The sequence below is a fragment of the Chiloscyllium plagiosum genome, unplaced genomic scaffold (genome assembly GCF_037043375.1).
Source record: "Chiloscyllium plagiosum isolate Xiang-an unplaced genomic scaffold, Cpla_swu_hap1 HiC_scaffold_2, whole genome shotgun sequence".
Classification (NCBI taxonomy): Eukaryota; Metazoa; Chordata; class Chondrichthyes; order Orectolobiformes; family Hemiscylliidae; genus Chiloscyllium; species Chiloscyllium plagiosum.
The window spans coordinates 46,905,146-46,913,519 of record NW_028270140.1 but is presented as its reverse complement, the minus strand read 5'-3'; the positions used below and the strand labels follow the sequence as shown (position 1 = coordinate 46,913,519).

General features: G+C 44.6%; 1 long non-coding RNA gene across 1 annotated transcript; it reads left to right on the top strand.

The window, feature by feature from the left end:
- Window positions 1-1,404: 1,404 nt before the first annotated feature.
- LOC148151889 (uncharacterized) lies at window positions 1,405-7,953 on the top strand. The gene is made up of 3 exons (XR_015759054.1): window positions 1,405-1,425; window positions 3,557-3,641; window positions 7,642-7,953. It is a non-coding gene; the product is annotated as an uncharacterized LOC148151889 (long non-coding RNA).
- The last annotated feature ends 421 nt before the right edge of the window (window positions 7,954-8,374 follow it).

The following is an 8,374-nucleotide window of genomic DNA, read 5'->3' as shown; positions in this document are numbered from 1 at the left end:
CTTTGAGACTTCTTCATCTCCTTCTCCAGGAATGGGACATCATCTAGAAGTTTATTAAAGAATCTGAAACAGAGAGAGAACTCCATCTGTGTACACTGAGGATTATTGGGATTGATTGTTGTTTCTTTCCTCCCTCTGTCACTGCACTCTTTATACCCGATAATGAGATTTTGTGACTTTTTTACAGCACTTGTGACTGTTCAGACATAAGACTTCACATCTCCAAAAAACAATTTGAATGTTGAACTCAATGCAGAAAGCAATGACACAGTCTTCCGCAAACAGCAACAAAATGTGAAAAATCTGTCAACTATTTACAATTCTGGGTCTCTGCGGTGAAACTTGTCATACATTGATAAATGTCAAATATGGTCAAAATGTAATTCATTAAACATATACTCTGCCCCCAGTAGTGACCCCATCGCCTGACATTAAGCCAATTCTACCACTTGCTGTACCCAGAGTTACTTGCCACTATTTGGATATTCCATTATGCACCATCATCCCTGGCACCAATGTTATGCTTAAAAAGCCATTTACATCTGAACAGGGACCATCAGCCTGGAGCTGCCCTGCATGGTCACTAATATTTGCCCCAGAAATGGAAGAGGTGGGAAATTAGCTTTGAGGACAGGAAACTGGGGGTCCTGGTGGGTGGGGTGGTGCAGAGGAATGTCGTACTCTTCTCCCAGTTTGACAGTAAAGGCCATGACACCAGATCCTGCCAATTGGTCTGAGGTTGCCCCCTTCCCACCATGTCAATGTTGACTCAATTGTCTCCGGTTATGCCTGGCAGTATAGGAAGAATGACTTTCTCTGACCATCCAGGCTAAGAGACAAATCTTCTCTCTGTGCTTCTATTTTTCTATCTCTGCCTCTGCACACACCATCCATCAAGGTGTTTGTTCTATGGTCTTCACCATTGCTTGTAATATCTTCTCTCACTCACTCTCACCCACCTCGACATCTTTAATCCTGCATTACCTCTGTACTGACCCCTCACTTGCTCATGGCAACTCACCCCTTTTGCCCAGATACACCAGTACCAACAGCTATGCCACCCACTTTTACCTCAGTCAATTTCCCCACTTCCTCTCAATCCAGGGGAAAAGAGCTCACAATCGGGCAGAATGACCAAGGCAGGCTGTGGGCTGCCCAACATATGGCTCCTCACCCCTTAAAGAAAGGATTCATGATCCTTATTGTTTCAAATGCCTGACTGACCATATGTAATCCTCTAGATGTGTATTGGACATTGCCGTTGACTTATTGTGTCACCACCCCTGACTGAAGGCTGTCTCCCTTGACTGAGTTCTACGAACAAACATTACTCATTTCCTGGCTTTGAGTTTGCACCACACAGCAAGGCAAGACAGAAGTCTTGGATGCTTGGGAACTCTAACTCAGGAGACAAAATGCAAAAAGGTAAGGCAAGGCAAAATAGGGAGTATAAGCATCCAGCATGATCCAAACCGTGAGCTGGATGCCTGTCGCTGTGCGCAGGTGGCCTAACACCAACACTGCATAGTTAGTTTCCAGTGTCCCCTGAGATGCATTAGTGAACCATGAATCATCGAACAAGTGGATTAATGATGCCATGAGAGTTCTCTTAGGGTAGAAAGTGAGGTCTGCAGATGCTGGAGATCAAAGTTGAAATTTTATTGCTGGAACAGCACAGCAGGTCAGGCAGCATCCAGGGAACAGGAGATTCGACGTTTCGGGCACAGGCCCTTCTTCAGGAATGAGCAGAGAGTGTTCAGCAGGAGAAGATAAAAGGTAGGGAGGAGGGACTTGGACGAGGGGCGTTGGAAATGTGATAGGTGGAAAGAGGTCAAGGTGAGGGTGATAGGTCGGAGTAGGATGGAGGCGGAGAGGTCAAGAAGAAGACTGCAGGTCAGGAAGGCGGTGCCGGGCTGGAGGGATCCGGCTGAGACAAGGTGGGGGGAGGGGGGATGAAGAAACTGGTGAAGTCCAAGTTCATCCCCTGCGGTTGGAGGGTTCCCAGTCGGAAGATAAGACGCTCCTCCTCCGACCGTCGGGTTGTTGTGGTTTGGCGGTGGATGAGTCCAATGACCTGCATATCCTCGGTGGAGTGGGAGGGGGAGTTGAAATGCTGTGCTACAGGTTGGTTGGGTTGGTTCGTCCGGGTGGCCCAGAGGTGCTCTCTGAATCGCTCCGCAAGTAGGCGGCCTGTCTCCCCAATATAGAGGAGGCCACACCGGCTGCAGCGGATGCAGTAGATGATGTGGGTGGAGGTGCAGGTGAATCTGTGGCGGATATGGAAGTTTCCTTTGGGGCCTTGGAGAGAAGTGAGGGGGGAGGTGTGGGCGCAAGGGAAGGTGCTGGGAGTGGAGGTTGGGTCGGTGGGGGGTGTGGATCTGACAAGGGAGTCGCGGAGGGAGTGGTCTCTACGGAAAGCTGATAGGGGAGGGGAGGGAAATATATCCTTGGTGCTGGGGTCTGTTTGGAGGTGGCGGAAGTGACGGCGGATGATGCGCTGTACATGGAGATTGGTGGGGTGGTAGGTGAGGACCAGTGGGGTTCTGTCCTGGTGGCGGTTGGAGGGGCGGGGCTCAAGGGCGGAGGAGCGGGAAGTGGAGGAGATGCGGTGGAGGGCACCGTCGACCAGGAGCGTCTTATCTTCCGACTGGGAACCCTCCAACCGCAGGGGATGAACTTGGACTTCACCAGTTTCTTCATCCCCCCTCCCCCCACCTTGTCTCAGCCGGATCCCTCCAGCCCGGCACCGCCTTCCTGACCTGCAGTCTTCTTCTTGACCTCTCCGCCTCCATCCTACTCCGACCTATCACCCTCACCTTGACCTCTTTCCACCTATCACATTTCCAACACCCTTCCTCCAAGTCCCTCCTCCCTACCTTTTATCTTCTCCTGCTGAACACTCTCTGCTCATTCCTGAAGAAGGGCCTGTGCCCGAAACGTCGAATCTCCTGTTCCCTGGATGCTGCCTGACCTGCTGTGCTGTTCCAGCAATAAAGTTCTCTTAGGGTGGCAGCTGTTGGATGCAAGTATCTGTGGATGAGGTTGCGCGTGGATGGTGCCCTGGAGCATTTGCTGAGACGGAGTTGTCAAGTGTTCAAGATGGCTGCCCAGAGGAGCGTGCAGTAAGCTGGAGTTACCAAGAATCCACTCATAGTTTCTCATTTGGAATAGTCAATGTCTAGTTTCCTCATATTGGGTAGTGAGCTGTGAATTACTGAAATTAAATTCAGTGTGAATGAGACTATTAATAATGTAATAATCCTGGTTACTAAACCTCTCACCACTGCTTAGCGAGAACCTTATCTTTATACGCATAACTTAGCCAGATGCCTTAATGTTGAGCAAGGCTTCATCGATTATCACAGATTTCCCATCATAGCCCATGTCATTCAGACACATATGAAAATCTCCCAATATCATTGTGTTTGACTGGGACATTCACATCAGATAGCGTTTATCCAGTCTTACAATTGATTACACATTCTGTATTTCAATTCTGGTCAATGGCTAATACAATTGAAGATATTCTTAATCTTTCTGTTTTTCAAACCTGCAGGGCAATGATCTGATCTTGTGCCACAACCGGGAGCTCACTTGAGGGATGGATTCAGAGTTCCAACATGGTAGAGCTGATTCATCAAGTAATGCTACTGTCATGGCTTGTAGTTAATGGCTGTTCATTCTGCAATGTCCTAATGTACTTTAAATTAAAACTTTTTGAATGTGTAAAATTCACCCCGTCACCATGGGAGTGAAAAAACTTTTGAAGGAAATGCTGTTAAGTGGAGGCTTTTAGTCCCTTTCAAACAGAATGTTTCATACGTAATCACTTGGGGAGTAACAGCCCACATTCTCTCTCTGCAACCCTAGGGTATGAGACCAGATTCCTCCTGACTGCAGTTACATTTTTCAGATCAGCTAAATCGACAGTGAACCTTCACAACTTAGCAGAGCTGGATTTAATCTCAGCATTCTATACAGTGGGCAGGACCACTATCATGGCATTAAATACGAGACAATGCTTCACTTCTCTATGCTGCATAGAAGCACAGAAACGGTCAGTAATTAAAGCTGCCCGTTGGTGAGGCTAATGTTTAAGTTGAGCATGCCGCCTTCCTCGACTGCAAGAGGATAGTTGCAAAGTCCCAATACCATCATAGTGGGCCTGTCAACACAGCAGGGAATAAGGTGACAGAGACTGACTCCTTCACAGGAGGCTGAGTGACAGCTCCATTGAGGGAAAAATGTTCAGTGTTCACTCCTTTATTGTGGACCTCAGTGACTTCACAAGACAACCATGGGAAATGGACTAAATTGTGTTCAATGTGAAAGGAAAATTCTGCTCTCATGTGAGACAGGCTCATTATCAACTAGAGTCACTGAATAACGTCAGGAACAGAAACCTACTGATTTATTTGCCTTCCTTTTCCAACTGAAGGTTGCTGAGGCCAATTAATGTTCCACTTACTCACTGAGTTTAACTAACAGGTTTGATTGAAAATGTTAAAAATTCATTTTTTGGCATTGTAGGCTCAGACACTGTTCAGAGTTCAATGATTATTACTGCATCTGGGCTAATAGCATGGAATGTAATACTCACCGAGCTCAAAGCTACGTGAAAAATGAGTACTCGCGCAGACTTTGAGTAACTCTCTTTAATTCACGACCACAGAGACTTGTGAACACATGATCATATGAATAGGGGCCAACCCGCTATCCCTCCTGCAAATCATGGGAAGCATTCAGAAAAGGAAATCTGAGAAAAAAACCTTCTGCTCATCAAAAACCCACGTCACAGATTTTATGAACAAAAATGATTGAACTGTGTGAGATATTGGTTTGTAGCCTCGCTATATTCCTTTGGACAAGCTCGCTATATTCAGTAAAACTGGTTTCCCCTTCATTCGTTCATAATTGTTTACTAACCCTTATCAGTACATTGACCTATTTGTGCTGAGTGATGCCACTATGATTGTTAGTTTGTCGTGAGTAGATGATGTCATTGAGCTTTGCACAGTGCAGGAAATAATTCATTCTTTCTATATACTAATCAGATTATTTTGATTGATCCTCCTGGCTTGTTGCCAATGAAGAGTTGATTCAAAGAACAAAGAACAAAGAAAATTTACAACCCAGGAACAGGCCCTTCGGCACTTCAAGCCTGAGCCGATCCAAATGTACTGTCTAAACCTGTCGGTCAATTCCTAAGCATTAGTATCCCTCTGCTCCCCACCTACTCATGCATCTGTCCAGACGCATCTTAAATGAATCTACCATACCTGCCTCTACCACCTCTGCTGTCAACGCGTTCCAAACGCCCACCACCATCTGTGTGAAGTACTTGCCACGTGTATCCCCCTTAAACATTCCACCTCTCACCTTGGTGCATGACCTCTCGTTATTGAATCCCTCATCCTCGGAAAAAGCTTGTCTCTATCCAGCCTGTCTATCCCCTTCATGATTTTGTAAATCTCAATCAGGTGCCCCCTCAATCTCCTTTTTTCTAGTGAAAATAAACCTAAACTACTCAACCTCTCTCCATAGCTGGCAACATCCTCGTAAACCTTCACTGCACTATCTCCAAAGCGTCCACATCTTTTTGGTAATGTGGCGACCAGAACTGTACACAGTATTCTAACTGCGGCCGAACCAATGTCTTGTACAATTTTAACATGACTTGCCAGCTCTTATACTCAATACCCGTCCAATGAAGGCAAGCATACTATATGCCTTCTTGACCACTCTATCCAGCTGTGCAGCAACCTTTAGGGTACAATAGACCTGCACTCCCAGATCTCTCTGCCCATCAACTTTTCCCAAGGCTCTTCCATTCATTGTATAATTCACTCTAGAAGGAGACTTGCCTAAATGCATCACTTCACATTTGCCTGGTTTGAAAGCCATCTGCCACTTTCCTGCCCAACTCTCCACTCTATCTATATCCTCCTGTATTCTCTGACAGTCCCCTATGCTTTCTGCTACTCCACCAATCTTTGTGTCATCTGCAAACTTGCTAATTATACCAACAATGCCCTCTTCTAGATCATTTATATATGTTACAAACAACAGTGGCCCCAATATTGATCCCTGTGGAACACCACTGGTCACCTTTCTCCATTTCGAGAAATTCTCTTCAACGACTACTCTCTGTCTCCTATTGCTCAACCAGTTCTTTAGCCACCTAGCTAGAACACACTGCACACAATGTGACATCACTTTCTCCATTCATCTGCAATGGGAAATCTTGTCAAACGCCTTACTAAAGTCCATGTATATCATATCAACAGTCCTTCCTTCATCTAACAACTTGGTCACTTCCTCGAAGAACTCTTTTAAGTTCTCCCCCGCATAAAACCATGTTGCATATCACTGATAAGCCCATTCTTTTCTAAATATAAATAGATCTTATCTCTCAGTACCCTCTCCAACAACTTCCCCACCACTGACGTCAGGCTCATTGGTCTGTAGTTACCCGGAATATCCCGACAACCCTTGTTGTACAGAGGGTCAACATGAGCAACCTTCCAGTTCTCCAGCTCATCACCTGTATTTCAGGATGCCACAAAGATATCTGTCAGGACCCCTGCTATTTCATCTCTCGCCTTCCTAAGCAACCGGGGATAGATCCCATTCAGGTCTGGGGATTTGTCCACCTTAATAACCTCTAGCATACCCAACACATCTTCCCTACTTATGCCAACGCGATCCAGACGAATCAAACTTTGATCTCTAATCTCAAGATTCATCATGTTCATCTCCTCAGTAAACACTGATGCAAAGTACTCATTCAGAATCTCACCCATTCTCTCAGGTTCGGCACGCAGCAATTCCTTCATTATCGTTTGGTGGACCAATCCTTTCTCTAGTTACCCGCTTGCTCCTGAAATAAGAATAAAATGCTTTGGGATTTTCCTTAATTCTGATTGCTAAAGCTATTTCACGACCCACTACTATCGTGGCGCATGAAACTGACAGCATCATAACCACATGATAAACAAAATCAGCGCCCATCTGTGAGAGATTCACATTGGTAATTGAATAAGGAAGAAACAGTTTTAAACTGAGAGTAGATGAAATTAAATGAAGTTTAAGGATAGTATTAATGAAAGGTGTTATGATTGGCTCTGATTGTACTGGATAGTGAAGCTTACACAATGGAATCAATGGCGAATTCCTGTGCCAATTTTGCAATGTCTCTTGATGCTGTGATCTGTATATTTCTGGTCAAAATTTCCTGTTCACTGACAACCTCACCAAGATGCCTCCAGATCTTGAGTTGGGCATATCAGTCACACATGCCAGTTTGGGAGACAAGGCAATATATAAATCACCAAAATAAGGTAAAAAGAAATGTATCTAAGTTCCAAAGAATTTTTGAGTCATAGAGTCATACAGCACAGAAACAGACCCTTCTGTTTCACCAGTCCATGGCGACCATAATCCCGAAAATAAACTAGTCCCACTTGTCTGTGCTTGGCCCGTTGTCCCTTCAAACTTTTCTTTATCATGTACTTATCCAAATTTCTTTTAAACGCCGTAACTGTACCCACATTCACCACTTCCTCTGGAAGTTCATTCCACACATAAACCTTCCTCTGAGTAAAAGAGTATTTTTAAATTACTTTTACCATTGCTTTCTAGATGCCCTCAACATGGACACTACTAAAATTATTTACTATTGTCAACATTTTAAGAAGTTGTTCTCAGAATCAATGCTCACTGTAGCAATTTGAGAACCAGAAGATCAAACTGCAGAGATTCTCAGTCATCATGAGTTGGAAAATCCCAGGCGATCTGCTGACCTCTCAGTCCTGATTCTGAAAATTAGCTGCTTCAAGGTGAAGGTTCTTATCATGAGTCTGAAATCATAAAAACTAAATTTTTGCTTTGAAATCAGAGTCTCTCATTCCATTTGTGAAGAACAATATATCGGCTCAAAGATGTAATCTACATAATTTTATTATTGATATTTTGCAAACATCTCTGCTGCGGCACAGCTACTGGAACAACATTTTTCATCAAGTGGAGTCCCTCTTCGAATCTTGAGAATTAAACCACTTAGAAGAGAAATTGGCTTTGTGTCGTTACCCTCAGTCTCAGAGACAAACTCGTTAAATGCATCAGCTAATTGATCATACTGGCTGGAGCCATTGTCAACAGGTTCTTGTTTGTGATCCAACTAAAACTGCTGAATCCCAAAGTTCTCCAATGTTCTTTGAGCCTTCCCATATCCATCTTGCTGATGTAATCATATTCATTGCCTGATCACATAAGATCTGAAACAGAAAGGGCAGTGTTTGTCACTGGCCACCCGGGTGTTTTCCTATCTTCCTGGTGGTGGAAATTGAATAAAGATTTGTGCACATTGTGTCTT